The following is a 17,641-nucleotide window of genomic DNA, read 5'->3' as shown; positions in this document are numbered from 1 at the left end:
TATTCCTTTTAGCAGTTGTAAATAGCTTGGAATTTGTGGTTTCATACATGATTCTCATCCTTATTATGTTTATTTGATTGTATTTCTTAAGCAGGTTAAGTTTATGTTAAAAAGTCATTTTTTTAAAAAGCATTTCTTTGATTCAGTGGTAGCCAACTTCAATGACACCCCCCCAAAAATATAAAATAGCAATACCAAAGCGAGATTAAAAGTAATATTTGCCTCTCATAAGGACTGATTTACCTGCAAAGAACTTTTTACCAAAAACTGTTTTTTTGATTTCTCAGGAAGAGTGTCCACCATTTTGGACCTGGACATGTCTGAATCTGAAATTAGATAGCAACTGCAAGCACTTTTATAGTTATAAAAGTCTTATTTCCTTTGAACACTAGGTCTAGAGGTCTCTCAGCCACAGGAATAATGTTTCCCTATAGCCTAAACCTCAACACCTCCCCTCAATGCAAATAAATGTTAACTGTGACTCACAAGTTTTAGTCAGAGAAGCCCTCCTCACCCTTCACCTAAGGATAATAAGTAAGAATTCAATTCAATATATACAAATGCTCACTCTCTCATTTGTATTCCTTTGGCCAGTGTGACATATGGTGATGCTGTGAGATTTGGTGGAATGAGTGCTAGTCGGAGTTTTGTATATGAATTAGAATTTGCTAATTTTCTCTATGAGTCCTAGACACACTACCTCTCTGGGACCCAGGTTCCTCATCTACAAAATGAGGGTTGGAAAAAAAATTTGTTTCTAGTCTCTTTTCCTACTCTATAAATCCATGGAGATATCATAGAAAACAAGGGCCATATCTTAATCATTTCATTTTGGATCATATGTACCTCCTAGAACCATCCAATAAACATTACCCAAACATAAACTGGGAATGAGGATGTAGGGACTCAGGACTATTTCTCTGCTTTAATGGCAGCTCCCAGAATTTCCATACTGGTCCTTGTTAGTTTTCTACCATTACTTTGGGGTTGGAGGGGAGAGGGAGACAATGTATATGACCTAATCAGATCCGTTCTTTAGGATGATTAATTTGACAGCTTCTAGAAGAATATTTTTAGTGTCTACTAAGAATAAGTTACTATGAGAGAGAATTGTGAGAACTGAGTAAACCACATGGACTCCATCTTGCGACTCAATTCTGGATCTAGATCAGTTCCCTTTCTCTCCAATTACGGGTCTAGTACAATGTTTGTCTTGTGAGAAAACTTCATTTAACTACGGGAATTTGTGGGAAAACTTTATTGCATTTGCTAACCAGAAATCCAGGCACATCCAAAAACTGATGCAAGGAGTTCTCTCACAATTATATAATTCACGCAACTCCTGTGTCTTATCAGAAAATTGTTTCTTTGAATTCATATACCCATTTGGGAGGGATTGGGACACCTCTTTTTCTAATTTCAGGGAATTATCACTCTCCCTTTCTCTACTCAGAAAGCCCCTAATCTTGCTTCTAGTTGCAAAGTCAGACATGACTGAAAGGACTGAACAACAATAAGCATGTTACAACTTCTCTGTGCTTCAGTTCCCCTTTTCTGTCAAATAAAGAGGAAGACTTGCCCTGACTTCTTTGGCAAACTTGAATGTAAGGAAAGCATTTTAATAATCAGCTCTGTCCAAAGGTCTATCCAAATCTATCAAAGGTCATGTCCACCTACAAAAATAGTACATTTCCCCTTTCATTGACAGCCTTCAAACAAAGACTGGACTTCTTATTAATGAAATGAATGAATGGATTATGGAAAGGAAGATAGATAGAGACAGATAAACAGATACATACACACATAAATGGATAGATGGATAGATGGATGGATGAATGGATGGATGAATGGAAAGATGGATGGACTGATGGATGAAAAGGCATTTAGTATATGCCAGGCATTGTGCTAATGCTAGAAATAGAAATACAAAGTGAGCACTGACAAGAAAACTCTTTAAGGACTTGTTTCTATTGTAGTAGGGTAAGACAATGTATACAAGAGTGTATGGGCCAGGGAAATGAGTTCTGGCCCAGAGTCACAGAAATGGTGAGTTGATCCATAAAGTAACTGATTGAGATATCCTTTCCAAAAGCAGTGGTGATACAGTTAGATACCATCACATGCATCTGAATTCTCACTGTTTGAAGTTTTAACTATATGAACTAGGGTAATTGGTTCCAGCTCAACAGAAATATTCAATGTGAATTAGAATAAAGCGACAGGAGGTTCATTATTAAAATTAATCTGGCTCTACCCGTATTGATTTGTTTACCATGCCCAGAGCAGGAGATAGAAAAAGGAATAGAGAAACAGTAATAATCACTCAGCATGTGTTGGTGTTCTCACAGATATGAGTTATAAATCTATGAAAGGTCTTTGAAAAGTCAAAAATTCTATACAGATCTACTATTAACTTCCTAAAACCTTTTCTGGTTCAGGAGATATTCTAGACTCCCACTTAAAGCCCAATGGAGAGGAAAGAATTTCTTAGTATCTTGTTTCATGAGCTCAAACCCTCAATGGAGATAAATTATAAACTGGTTGCTTTCTCTCTGGCATAACTAAAAGTGACCTTTTAACCCAAAGCCACTTGCAGCCCCTTCTCCCTTGTGATATTGGACCACTGGCTTCCTCTTTTGACTCTCAGCTCATCAGGCTTTGAAACTTGTCAGACACAGGACAGAGAGACCTGAGCAGCTGCAGAGCTCCTCTGACACTCCCCAGTGTTGCCACATCCATGAGATCACATCTGGGATGATCTCATTCTGGAGAATATTCCAGCATCAAAGGCCCATGTTGAAAAGCAAGCCTTTGAAAACATGGATCTTGGCCACAGCTGTTTCGAAGAACTAAAGTCAAGTTTTCGAGAAAAACACTGGAATTGCCATTGGAGGCAAAGAGCAGGCAAGAGGGAAAACTAGCCCATGACCCAGAAATCCCACCCCTTAATTGAAAGCCTATCTAAGGTAAAATGAAAGAGTGGAAAGGGTGCAGGGGCTCAACGTTTGGAGGGTTGTATCCGAAAGACTTGCTACCTGTTTAATATGGACAAGTTAGTTAACTTGCTCACCTATAAAAAATGAGAAGGACACTGTCTCTAGAATCAGAGGACCTAGGTTCAAAGCCCAGCTCGGATTCTTAACCAGCTATGTAAACGTAGGCAAGTCAGTCACTTACTTTGCCTGGGACTGTTTATTCATCTGAAAAATGAGGGAGTTGATGAACTAAATGATCTCTGGGGCTCCCCCTAGCTTTAGATTTATCATCCTATGCTACTAAAATAAGGAAGTTGGAAGAGTTGATCTCTAAAGTCCAGTGGATAGAGCACCTGAGTTTAAATTTAGCCATAGCCACTTACTAGCTGTGTAACACTGGGCAAGTTACTTAACCCTTTTTGCCTCACTTTCTTCATCTGTAAAATGGGATAGAGAAGGAAATAACAAACTGCTTCATTATCTTTGCCAAGGAAAACCCAAATGGGTTCATAAAGAGCTGGACATGACTGATAATGACTAACAAGAAAAAAAAAAACTCCTTTACTTAAGTCCTGGCTCAGTGTGTCCCTGAGTCCTTAGTTTCCCTTACTAGTAAAATGGAGCTGAAGCAACAAGATTGCATAGTGGATAGAGAGCCTGGACTGGAGATGGGAGCTCCTGGGTTCAAATCTGACACTTCCTAACTGTGTGACCCTAGGCAAGTCATTTAACCCCATTTCCTTGTTCTTATCCCTCTTCTGCCTTCAAATCGATACTTAGTAGTAATTCCAAGACCAGAGTTAAAGTAAGGGTTAAAAGTTAAAAGTAAGGGTTAAAAAAGTGGAGCTAATAACCACCCACTCTCAGCTATTTCAAAATGCTGAGAGGGCTAAATGACATATATATGAAAAAGTTCTTTGTGCCATTGAGGTTACTTAGATAACACTAGAGGGGCAAAGGCCTCAGCTCCTACCTGCCCACAGCCAGAAAAAATAAAAATGTTAGTGCGCTGAATTTTAAGCAATAAGATTCAGCACAAAATGAACATACTAAAATAATTTTAGCAGTAGGCACCTCTTTCTACAACTCTAAGTGCTTGCTTAGGGGAACATTTGCCCAAAAGTCAGGCAGGCAACCAGCATTTATTTGTTTGTTTGCTTTTTTTAAACTCTTGTATTATTAGAATCTCTACTGTGTGGGTTCTAAGGCAGAAAAGTGGTAAGGGCTGAGCAATTGGAGTTGTGACTTGCCCAGAATCCCACAGCTAAGAAGTATCTGAAGCCACATTTGAACCCAGAACCTCCCATTTCCAGGCTTGTTTCTCCATCCACTGAGCCGCCTACCTGCCCCTCAACTGGAATTTATTGAGAGTTTTCTATGTACAAAGCCTGTTGGTGCTAAGTTGGATATGCCCAGAGGAACAGGCAAGACAATCTTGGGCTGCTTTAGTGCCTAAGTTATGTGTATCGCCTGTTCCTTACTCTGGCCTATCCACATCCAGGATTCTATTGTAATACAATGGAGCTTTTGAAAAAATGAATATTTAAATCAAAAGATAATCACTAATATATATGCATATATATATGTATGTATATATATATATATATATAATTCCCCATGTAGGAAGCATAAACCCTCTCTCTTAGTTGCTCCACCACAATCTCTAGGGAGGGGATGGGATTAAGGTTCATAGTTTAGTTTGAATCTCATCAAGCACAGTCCTTGTTCCAAGTCTGAAACTCCCTGTGAGGCTTGAGTCCCAGACACCCTGGCTTCTTGGGGCTTCCATGCTAAGATGGTTGGCTGCTGCACCATGTCACTGGTAATCCAGGCTCCGGGGCTAGATCCAATGGGGATCACCTCCAGCATCTGAAACAGGATATATTAACACAAAGCAGAAATAAACACCTCCAGACCCATTTCTGGGAGCTAAGGTTACTGATTTATTTTTGTGAAAGGGAACTTATCCTCCTTTGTTTCTTTTTAATTTAATCAGGGACTTGAACTTCTTTTGTTTTAATTTAATCAATCAGGGACCCGGAGGTCCTTTCATCATAGAGATGTGTAAAGGTAGACATACCCTCAAATAAAGGAAGTTGAAAGAAGACAGGAAATCGATCCCACGGGCACTGCCCCCCACCCCCGCCCTGGGCTGTGCCAGGCAAGTTAAGGAACTATGATTGGTTCCCAAGAAGTGACATGGAGAAAAGGGCTTATAAAAGCGGAGACCAGAAGTCTGAGATCATCCATTCTGGGTTGGTGACTCCAGCTGAAGAGACTATCTAGGACTTCCACCTGAAGATTGGAACCTGGAGGCTGAGACTCTCTAGCTCTCCTGGTTGGAGATCCAGACCTGAGGGAACTTTTGTTGGAGTTGAGCTGGATTTCTTTGGATAGGCAATTGTAGGGTATTTAGCTAGGCAATATTTTCTAACTCCTTCCTACATTTCCCCCTTTACTATCTCTACCTTGCTGTAATAAAGCTACTAAAGCTGCTAACCGCTTCTTAATTTAATATTAATTTTTATAATCAACAATCACAATTTTAGAAAATTCTTATATTTGTCAAACCCATTTTAATTATTATAGTTCATAGTTGTGTCCATTCTGGGCATAGCAGCCAGAAACACAGCCCAAAAAAACAGTAAAAAGAGAGATCAGTCTGGTAGCACTACTTTTAAAGACACAGAGAGCCAATCAAAGATCCTACTCCCAACACACAATATGGGAAGCAGAGACCACCATGTTAAACAAACTAGGCATGCTCAAAAGTTAGTTATGCTATTTAGTTATCACATTTTGAGAAACACATTGACAGTATGAAACACTTCCAGAGAACAACCAGGAATGTGGAACTAGAAATCATTTCATAAAAAGATTAGCAAAAGCTACTAGGAATATTTTAAGCTAGAGAAGAGATAACTTCCTTAGCAACAGACCTGAGGACAGTTCTCAAGTATTTCAACTGGTATTATAGAGCAATTAGATTTGATCCACTTGATTTAAAGGGCTGGACTAAAACTAATGGATAGACTTTCCATGGAGTCAGATTTTAGCTAACTACAAAGAACTTCACAATAAATTGTTGTGGCTTGCCTGACTCTATGTAACCCCTTGGTTTTTTATTTATTTATTTATGTGTTTATTTCATTGATTTAGAATATTTTTCCATGGTTACATGATTCATGTTCTTTCCCTTCCCTCCTCCCAATCCCTCCTGTAGCCAATGCTCAATTCTACTGGGTTTCAAATGTATCATTGATCAAGACCTATTTCCATATTATTAATATTTGCCATAGAGTGATTATTTAGAATTTAGAGTCAACATCCCCATCAAACCATGTGATCAATCATGTGTTTTTCTTCTGGGATTTTACTCCCACAGTTCTTTCTCTGGATGTGAGTGGTGTTCTTTCTCATAAGGTCCTCAGAATTATCCTGGATCATTGCATTGCTGCTAGTAGAGAAGTCCATTACCTTCGATTGTACCACAGTGTATCCGTCTCTGTGTACAATGTTCTCCTGATTCTGCTCCTTTCACTCTGCATCAATTCCTGGAGTTCTAATTCACATGGAATTCTTCCAGTTCTAATTTCTTTAAATGAAATAATATTCCATCAACAACAGATACCACAATATGTTCAATCATTTCCCAACTGATGGACACCCCCTTGTTTTCCAGTTTTTTGCCACCACAAAGAGCACAGCTATAAATATTTTTGTACACGTATTCCCTTGGCGTTTTCTTAACAAAGAAACCACAGTGCTTTGCCATTTCTTTCTCCACTGTAATCCCACTTTACAAATGAGAAACAGAGGCAAATAAGGGTTAAGTAATTTGCCCTGGGACACACAGGTTGTAAGTATCTGAGGCTAGATTTGAATTCAGATTTCCCTGACTACAGGCCAAAGTTCTATCTACTGCATCATCTAGCTGACCCACTCACAATAATTAGGACTGTCCAAAAAAGAAAAGGGGAGTTTCCCATCTCTCAAGATCTTCTGGCAGACTGTAGGGCCACTAGTAGAGATTCAAGCTCATTTGGAAGTTGAACTAGATAACTTCTGAAGACTAGAGTAATGCTTCTGGAGTTAGAGGACTTAAGTTCAAATTCTGCTTCTGATATTTGCAGTCTGTATGACTATAGGAAAGTTATTTCAACTCCCTAGTCCTCACTTTCCTCGTCTCTAAAATGAAGAAATTGAACTAAATTGCCTCTGAGATTTCTTCCAAGCCTTGATCTATGTTCCTACGATCTCTAATTCTATGCTATAAAGATTCCTGATTAAATAAGGGTCATACTAGATAATTTCTGTTGCAATATAATGTTGAGTTTCTGTGATTCTATGATATCCTCTAGGAGGACTTTCTCTTACCTTCCTTTGTATCCCCAGAGCTTAGTGTAATGCCTGGCATATAGTAGGCACTTAATAAATTTTAATTGACTTAACAATGAGTCCACTCCCTTCAGTTTACAAATAAAAAAACTGAACCCCCAAATAAATGGCTTGCCCAAGGTGACACCCCCTAGGAAATAATCAGGATTTGAACCCAAATCTTCTGCCTCTAAATCCAATCATCTATTCACTATTATTGTACCTCTTCTTTTGAAACTACCAGATGTGATCAGAGCAGTCTCTTAGTCTTACAAGCATCTAGAGTAATGATTAATTTAGTGGTAGAGAAGAGGAAGAAAAAATCTTGCTACAGGAGCTGGACTTTGCCCCTACCTTCTGTTCCCTACCACCAACATTTCATTCTCCCTGCATGCCAAACAGAGCCATCTGCTTAACATCTGTTGTGTAGCCACCCTGTGAAATTCAGTACCAGCCCATTCAACACCATGGGAGCCTTGTTGAAAAGAAAAAGAGTCATCCAGCATAGATGTTGTTAGGCCATTGTTTCCCAACCAGGACATCCAGATATTTGAGCATCATGATTGCAAAGATGCTTTCAGTGAGTTCAGATAAATCCCTGGTCCTTTTATTACCCTGTGCCTACTTCATGCCCAGAGCAGAGGGAAGAGTGATAGAGATTCTGATGAAGAAAATAACAAAGATGACATGTGTGTGTGTGTGTGTGTGTGTGTGTGTGTGTGTGTGTGTGTGTGTGTGTAGGTGGATGGATAGATGGTTGAATGTGGGTGTGCTTCATAAGAGTACCTGTGTTTGGGGTATTTGTATACATGATTGTGGTTGGATGTACATAGGCGTGAACTATATATTAGCATCTGGATGTACATGTGCTCTTTCAAATGCTCTTTCAAATGCTTCATGCCCTTTCAGAGCAATTAATATGCCACATTTTCTACTGTTTGCCCCTGGAAAGAAAAGAGATATAATGCCCAACAGGAAAAGAAATCCAAAGCTTTATGTCATTTTCTTACACAACAATGCCAGAGCTAGAAAGAACTTTAGAGGTTCAACCTCTCTTATTTAATTTTTTTCTTTTTTATTATGAACTTAACTGTCATCAAAAAATAAAAGCATTTCAAAGAGAAACCAAAAAAAGTGAATCATGTGTAAAACTCTGAACTTCACCTCAAGTCCATTGCTTCTCTAAATAACCAGTCCTAAAGATAGGAGGTCCTGGGTTTAGATCTGGCATCAGATACTTCCTAGCAGTGTGACCCTGAGCAAGTCCCTTAACTCTCATCGCCTATTGCTTACTGTATTTTTTTTTTGCTTTGGAACCAATACTTAGTATTGATTCTAAGACAGAAGGTAAGGATTTTTTTTAAAGAGATGATTATCATGCTCATGCAGGCTGGAGCAATCATGAACTGACTCTTGTGGGCCAATTGTGAAGTTCTTAATATGAATATTCACATCTGAGAAACCAGCAAATGCTACAAATATGGGCTTGATTTATTTATTATGTTGATTTCTAGACTTAAGAAAATGATGGATAAAAGATCAATAATGCAGATCAAACTTGAGTTTTTTGTAAGACATTTTCCCCCCAGACAGCTGGTTGTTAAACTTTTGCCAGCATACTACTATAAGCATGCCTCATCATTGGTCTGCTACATTGATCAGAGCTCTGCAGTCTTTCTATTTTTTCTCTTTGTATTATTATCAATGTGTTCATTTTACGGAAGAAGAAACTGGAAATGAAGTTAAGGGTCTTGCCCAAGGTCATACAAGAACCACCAGATCAATTCAGTAACCATTTATTGACTACCTCTTGCATGTACTCAACACTGTGTTAAGTGCTGCAAATGCTCAGTCACTGAAAAGAATCTGAGGTCTCTCAATGTAGATATCCATTCCCCAATGTAGATCACAACCCCTCTGACCCTGCACATTCTTGGCAATTTGTGGCCATTTCCTCCATAAGGGAACTCAATGCTCTGGAAGCCTTCTTTGGTTTCTCTTGACATCTCAAGTATACCAGGAGAGTATATAATCTGTCTCTCACTCTTTCCATGTGACCAGCCCATTTTCCTTTTCTTTTCTTTTTTTTAAAAATCTTTATCTTTCATCTTGGGATCAATACTGTGTATTGGTTCCAAGATGGAAGAGCAGTAAGGACTAGGCAATGGTAGTTAAGGGACTTGCCCAGGCTCACACAGCTAGGAAGTATCCAAGGCTAGATTTGAACCCAAGACTTCCTATCTCTAGGCCTGACTCTCAATCCACTGAGCCACTTATCAACATTCCTCTCCTTCCTCATCTTCTTTTTTGATTATATATTTCTTTGATGAAATCCTTTACTCTGATTCTCTTTAGGTAGTTGCTAATTTACAATGTATTGTAGCCTATTCACCCTCTCTGTGCACCCATTATTCCACTGTTCTTTGGGTGATACCCATTTTTAATTCTTCAGCATCTTCAGGATTCCCTGATCTCCATTCCTATGATAATGTTAGTATTTAACAGACAGGCTTTTGTTTCAGAGAAAAGTTTAGGGTCATTAAAAGAATTTCATAATTTTCCAAAATCACTTCAACCTTCTTTCCTCCCCAACATTTAATTCTGGATGCAATTTACCCATTTGCAATGTCTGTCCAAGATATATAAACAGTCCCTGTTCTCAAAGAATTTATGGTCTACTTGGGAAAAATAACAAATTCACAAATCAGTAAATGCAGAATCCACAAAAAACTAAATAGAAAATAATTTGTAGTCTGAGAGAGACCAGGAAAAGTCTGTTTTGGGGGAAATGGTACTTGACATGTGCTTTAAAGGAAGCTAGAGGTTCTAGAAGGGGAAGATAAGAAAGAAAGAACTCTCCAGTCATGGTGGTCAGCCCATACACAGACATGGAAGAAGAAATAAAATGTGGTATGTATGGAATAGCAAACAGGCTAGTTTGGTTGTAATATGTGACAAAGAATAATATGTGGCCAATTTGGAAGGGCAGATTATAAAAAGCTTTAAAATACCAAGACAAGGAGATTATACCTAATTATAGGGATAATAGGGAGCCATTCAAGCTTCTGGAGTAGGGGAGTGACATACACCTGCACGATTCTAGAATCCAGGTCTCCCATCTTTCATTCTATGACATCAATTGAGCATTATATCAAAAAGCTTTTTTTTTCTTTGTCTGGAGACTAGATCTCCCTATCTTTCCCAGGCTGGAAAAGCAACAGCCACTTATGTGCTGACCCTAATTGCAAGAATTGTATTCTATCTAGACATCTTGTGAAGGGATCAACTCTTCCTCCTACCTTGTCACTGACCTTTTGTGGAGTGTGGACTCAACTCAGCAAACTTGCACTAGAGCTCCTGGCTGCCTCTTGAAGGACTGCTAAGGAGGAATTTCATATTTCACTATAGTTCTACACCATCTAAAACACTCTTAAACCATGTCTTCCTGAAAGTGCTTTTTTATAGAAGTCATTTTCTCCCCTTCGTGGAGGGTTCCTGAAGATTCCCACAGGTATAAGTACACTTTTCTGCTATGCTTCTTGTCCATCCCTGAAGCTCTTTCCTCAATGTGTCAAGTTGGTCCTCATTCAGGGTCAGCCTCTGCTATACCAAGGATTTACTCAGATACCAATAAGAAGCCCAAATACTCATATCCACTGAAATTTCCAATTTCCATTCCCACTTCTATTTCTTCTCCCTTACTAGTAGTCAGTTGAAGAGCAATGTGGAACCATGTTCCGAGATTTACAAAACTGGATTTACTCTTTGACCCAGTAATACCCCTAATAGGTCTTTTTCCCAAGATGATCAGGGAAAAGGAAAAGAATCTATATGTTTCAAAATATCTATGGCAGCTTTCTTTGTGGTAGCAAAGAACTGGAAATTGAGGGGATGCCCCTCAATCATGGAAAGTCTGAACAAATTATGCTATATTTTAAAGAAATTTCTTCATAGTATTCCACTACTAAGTTGTAAGATATGACCAGGCGATTGATTTTAGAAAAGCCTGGACAGGCTTACACAGACTGATACAAAGTGAAGTGAGCAGAACCAGAACATTGTATATAGTAACATTAATATTGTTTGAAGATTATCAATGATTGTTATTCTGAGTAACATGACTATTCAAATTGTAAACACTACTTAGATGAAGAAATGAGGGTTGAAGGCTGTGAGAAAAGGGTTGATGAAAATGGTTTCCCTCACTATTCCCTCTGGAGTCCCTGAATTACTTGAGGGAGACAAAATGGAGATCTCCCCTCTGTGAAGGCTTGCCCTCCAATGGTCCAGCTGGCCCTAAAGGGCGGCAGGGAAATCCTCTCTACATGGGCCTCAATCCAGATATGTGCTGCTTTGGAGCATTCACAAGCCTTCCTCTTTTATCTTCTTGGAAACTAGCAACAAGATGGAGTCTACCAATGGGCTTACTCTCTAGATGTAAATAAACGAGACTGAATTTGCTATATGACTGTTTATTTGTTTTAAACAGGAACCCACAATGTTAGGATTTCTGTCAGTGTCAGAAATCTTCACAGATATCTTAAAATGGCCCAAAGAAATAGCTCCTCCTTCCACTCCCTTCTGCGTCTCAGCACCCAAGACCCTGCTCCTCAGGAGAATTTCCCAGAAGTCCTTGTTCAGTTTCCAACTGCTGTTTCTGCCTCAATCTCTGTAGAGCTCTCAACTTCCATTTTCCCCCAGTGGTTCTTTTGTTCTACTCCCCATCATTACAAAATCAACTATAAAGGAATAGTAAAGGAAGAATCTGTCCATCTCCAGAGAAAGAACTGATATATGGAAGTACATATTATATAATTTCACATATATTATATATAATATCTATTTACACATAATAACTATATATATATATATAATCTATGTATATATGTTGGCCCTCTCTAATGCAGAGTTGGGCGGGAAGGAGATAGCTCAAAACTCAAAATGTAGCAAAAAGAAATAGTTTGGGGTTTTTTTTAAAGCTGATCAAACATTATTCTTGAAAGATACATGTTCAGGTTTGAAGTCAACTTTGTGAGTTTGAGAAATCCAAAGGTCTGGAGTCCAATGAATGGAGCTGACCAGTAGCAAGAAGACTATTCCAGTACTCTTGAAAAGGACAAAGGATTAGTTAATATCTGCCTCCTTTTAGCAGAAAAAAATAGACCCAGAGTTGTTTGGACAGTGAAGAAGCAAGGTAAAATTTGAAAGTCCTAATGAGATGTCTCATAAATTACTTTATGTTCTGATGAGGTTTAAGTATTAACCTTCTAAGAGAATATAAGGGTAGGGGCAAATTTTCTTCAATTTCTATACACACTTCCTTTTGTTGTTATTCAGTCTTTCCATCATTTCCAATTCTTCATGATCCCATTTGAGGTTTTCTTGGCAAAGATACTAGAATGGTTTGCCATTTCCTTTACAGATGGGGAAACTGAGGCAAACAGGGTCAAGTGGTTTGCCCAGGGACACAGAAAGTGCCTGAGGCCAGATTTAAACTCAGGAATCCATGCCTCTGAGAGTGAGTCACTTGCTATTGGGAGTGAGGGAAGGGAAGAGAAGTCTCTTTCTCCTAATCCTCTCTCTTCAGAGAAGAACCTGGTGAACTTCAGAAGGACATCATAGCATCCCCAGGGAGGTAGAGGCTAGCAATGGTGTTTACCTCTAGAACTAAGTTAAAACCAGACACCCCAAGTAAAGGCAGCTTCTGAATCTGATGAGGAGACCAGCAGAAAGATATACTATAGCTAATAGAAGAAAAGGTCCTCCTGCAAATAAGACTCACAGGAACTCTGAGTTACTCTCCTTTGCCATATGTGCTCTAAGCTTGAGTCACTTTCCCTTGGACTCTGTGGGGATCTTTTTTATTTTTTTAAAATTACTGTTCTTATTATATCCCCTTAGTAAATATTCATTCCTAGAAGCTAATAAATTCTGTCCAGCTAAGTGATATCAATTGATAATATTGATAAATTGATAAATAAGGGGAATATCAGTGGGAGTGCATACATGAGAAATGTTATAGCTAGGGGGAAGCTAGGTTGTTCAAGAGATAAAGAACCAGGTCTGGAGACAGGAGGTCCTGGGTTCAAATTTTGCCTTGGACACTTCCTAGTTGTGTGATCCTGGGCAAGTCACTTAACCCCCATTGCCTAGCCCTTACCGCTCTTCTGCCTTAGAACCAATACCTAGTATTGATTCTAAGATGGAAGGTAAGGGTTTTAAAAATAAAATTTGTTTAAATGATGGAATACTATTGTGCTCAAAGGAATAATAAAGTGAAGGAATTCCATGTGAACTGGAATGACCTCCAGGAATTGATGCAGAGTGAGAGAAGCAGAACCAGTAGAACATCGTGCACAGAGACTGATACACTGTGGTACAATCAAATGTAATGTTCTTCTCCATTAGTGACAATGCAGTGATCCTGAACAACTTGGAGGGCTCTATGAGAAAGAACGCTATCCACATTCAGAGGAAAAACTGTGGGAGCAGAAACACAAAAGAAAAATAACTGCTTGATTACATGCGTCGAGGGGGATATGATTGGGAATATAGACTCTAAATGATCACCCTAGTGCAAACATCAACAACATGAAAATGGGTATTGATCAAGGATACATGTAAAGCCCAGTGGAATTGCACATTGGCTACAGGAAGGGGTAGGCAGAGGGGAGGAAAAAATATGATTCTTGTAACCAAGGAATAATGTCCTAAATTGACTAATTAAATACAATTTAAAAAAAAATAAAACTACCTCATTTCCCTCAAATTTACTCCTAGAATTCGGAGAGAAGTTGTAATAGCCACACTTTGGGGCCCTGATGAGCAAGGGGAAAGAGGCATGATAGAAACCCTAGAACCTGTATTATATTCATTATAAGTTAAACTACTAAATCTTATTTTAATATGTTCTGTTAATGCATGCTGTGAGTCTTTTACGCCCATTATAACTTCTTTTGTGCATAGTATCTATTTCATACTGAGGTGAAAATTAATGGTTGGACAATAATTTTATTAAATTATGTGGTCGCCAATATTTATTATATATTGAGTCAGAAATTTATTTACAAATATTTACCAAATGGAGAGGAAACGATAAAGCAGAGAAATATAAAAGGTTAGAGAAGTTATCTATCCTATCAACCTAAGTGTTTACTCCAGGTCTGCTTAATCCAGGCAAAGATTAGTTAGTTCTCAGCCTTTCACTCACCCAAGAAGTACTCTAGGAGTCAGAGTCTAAGCTGAAGCCAAGCTCCAAGCCCACGATCCAAGCCACAGTCTCCAGCGAAGCTCCCTTGAAGACTCTCCCCAGTCAGAAAAATATCTCCAGAAGACAATCTCTTCAGACTATCTTCTCAAAGACAATCTCCCTCTAAGGGAGTTTGGGGCAAAGACAATCTCCCTCTAAGGGAGTTTGGGGCTTGCTTTTATGGTGACTTCTTCTCCCTACTGCTCTTCACAGAAGCCAATCACAGTTTCCAAATTATCTAGCACTGCCAAGGGGGCAGTGACTGTGCAATCAACTTCGCGCCTTTTAAAGGTTAAGTTTTCACCTTCTGGAGAGGTGAATACTCATCCTGGTTGATTAAGTTTCTGAGGGTATGAATTCACTAAGTGGTTTATGAGCTCCTCCACCTAGTTCAAGCTTGTGTTGATTCAATCAAAAGGTAGACAAAGGAGAGTTAATCCTGTCTTCACAATCTAGTGAAGTACTTAAGTTAGTGTTAACTCAGGATAGACAATAGAGTAAAGAATTCTCTTTCACAATACTTGATCCATATTGAACACTGAATAATACCCTTTTTACACTTCCACTGTTGAAGGAATTTTTGACACAACCAAGATATAAGCTTTAAATAAGTTTTCCCTAAGACACAGAGGTTAGAATTTAATGAACAGAAAAATATAATAAAAGGGTTTTCTGTCCCCTCTTACAATAGACCAGTCTTCCTTAGTAATGAACCTATACTAAGTCATGTGCCTCAGACCAAAACTCAGAGGCCCCTTAGAAAGAATGAGTGGGTGCCGTGCCATAATCCCTTAGTCCCATCATTGTTATTGTTCTTGTTGTTGCTCCAACTGTTACACATGGACAATAGCCTGTGTAATAGAACAAAAATATTGACTGGACTATAGTATATATAAAGGGGAGTAATGTATAATCATCCTAGAAAGGTAGGCTGGAACCAGGTTACAAAGAACCTTAAATGCCACACAATGGAGTTTGCATTTTATCCAAAAGGCAATCAAGAAACCATTTGAGCCTATTGAAAAGGAAAGTGCCATTATCAAACCTATGCTCTAGGAACATCACATTGGCAATATGGAAGATGGTTTGGAGACGGGAAAGAGTGGAAGCAGAGAATTAAACCAGAAAGCTATTGTAATAGTCCAAAAGAGAGGAGAAAGGGGCCTGAATTAAGTTAATGACCATATAAATGGAACAAAAAGGAATAGAATATGAGGGATGAGATAAAGGTAGAATCAATAAGACTTGACAACTGATTGGATATTAGCATTGAGAATAAAGTAATGATGAATACTAGGCTGTGAAACAACAGAAATAGGGAAAAATAGAAGAAGGATTTTATGCTTCTCTTGAGCCTTGCTTCTGGAAATCAGATTTTCTGTTTGGCTCCAGTCTTTTCATTAGGAATCCTTGAAAGTCCTCTGTTTCATTAAATATCCATTTTCCTCCCTGAAAGATTATACTTAATTTCACTGGGTAGGTTGTAATCATAGCTCCTTTCATTTCCAGAATATCATATTTTAAGTTCACTAGCCTTTAATGTAGAAGCTGCTAGATCCAGTGTAATCCTGACTGTAGTTCAATGATATTTGAATTGTTTTTTTCTGGCTGTTTGTAGCATTTTATCCTTGATCTGGGAGCTCTGGAATTTGGTTACAATATTCCTGGAAGTTTTTATTTTGGGAAATGATTGGTGGATTCTTCCAATTTCTGTTTTTCCCTCTCATTTGTGAATATCAGGAGTTTTCTTTGATAACTTCTTGTAAAAGTAAGGCCTTTTTTTTTATCATGGCTTTCAATTAGTCCAATAATTCTCAGATTATCTCTCCTTGATCTATTTTCCAGGTCACCTGTTTTTCCAATGAGATATTTCACATTTGCTTCTTGTAGCAGTCCAGCCCATAGGTATTGTGGAGAGACAAGGATTGTGAGTGAGCACATGGCCATTCTGCGCATGGCAATGAACTCTATTCCCAGCATGGCTGAAGTTAGGACGCGAAACCTTGCTTCCCTTTGTCTCACTCACCTGAGGATAATAACCCCACCTTCACCTTGTCATAATTTGCAATTATCCAATGGCAATACACTATGTAACTCATCTATATGTATTGAGGCATCATGTAACTTATCAATATGTATTGAGTTCATTTGCGTATCAAAGAGAATAAAAGGTAGGAATACAGCCAGCTCCACCCACTTCAAGGACATCAACAGGTTTGCCCAACAGACTAACTTCTCCCCTTTCTCTCTCCTCTTTTTCTTTCCTGAGGCCTGGCCCTTCGGTCAGGTCTCTCTCTCTCTGCCTCTCTCTCTTTTCCAATGCTAATACCTAGCATTGTCTAATTCTTTCAGTCTCTAATCTCTCTCCCTACTGAGCTAGTATTATCCTCTGACCAGTGCAGTGTTGAATTGGGATCACTGGATGGGAATAGCCTTAAAAGTAATGTCCAGTGGTCGAAGCATGGCTGTGGCTCCCGAATATTAATAATAATTGATTACTGACTCATTACTCATATCTCAAAGGTCGGCTCTTTCACTCCCTTTGCGGGATTCAAAAACTTCTATCCCTTTTCTATTTTCCTACCATAAAGCTTCTTGCTGGCCGGGAGGCTTTACTTCTATTTTTTCATTCTTTTCATTTTGATTCATTGTTTCTTGATGTCTTGTGGAGTCATTAGCTCCATTTTCCCAATTCTAATTTTAGGGGATTATTCTTTTCATTGAGCTTTTGTACTTCATTTTCCATTTGGCTAGTTCTACTTTTAAGGAGTTATTCCTTCAGTGAATTTTTATATATCTTTTGCAAAACTATTGACTCTTTTTTTCATGATTCTCTTGCATCACTCTCATCTCTTCATTTTCCAATTTTTCTTCTATCTCTCTTATGTGATTTTAAAAATAGATTTTGAGTTCCTCCAGAAGTTCTTTTTGAGCCTGGCACCATTTCACATTTCCACATTTCCAGATTTCCAGGTATCACATTTAGCTGTTTTAGCATTGTTCTCTTCTAAATTTATGTTTTGATTTTTCCTGTCACCAT

The sequence above is a fragment of the Monodelphis domestica genome, chromosome 1 (assembly GCF_027887165.1).
Source record: "Monodelphis domestica isolate mMonDom1 chromosome 1, mMonDom1.pri, whole genome shotgun sequence".
Lineage (NCBI taxonomy): Eukaryota > Metazoa > Chordata > Mammalia > Didelphimorphia > Didelphidae > Monodelphis > Monodelphis domestica.
This window is presented reverse-complemented; position numbering follows the sequence as displayed.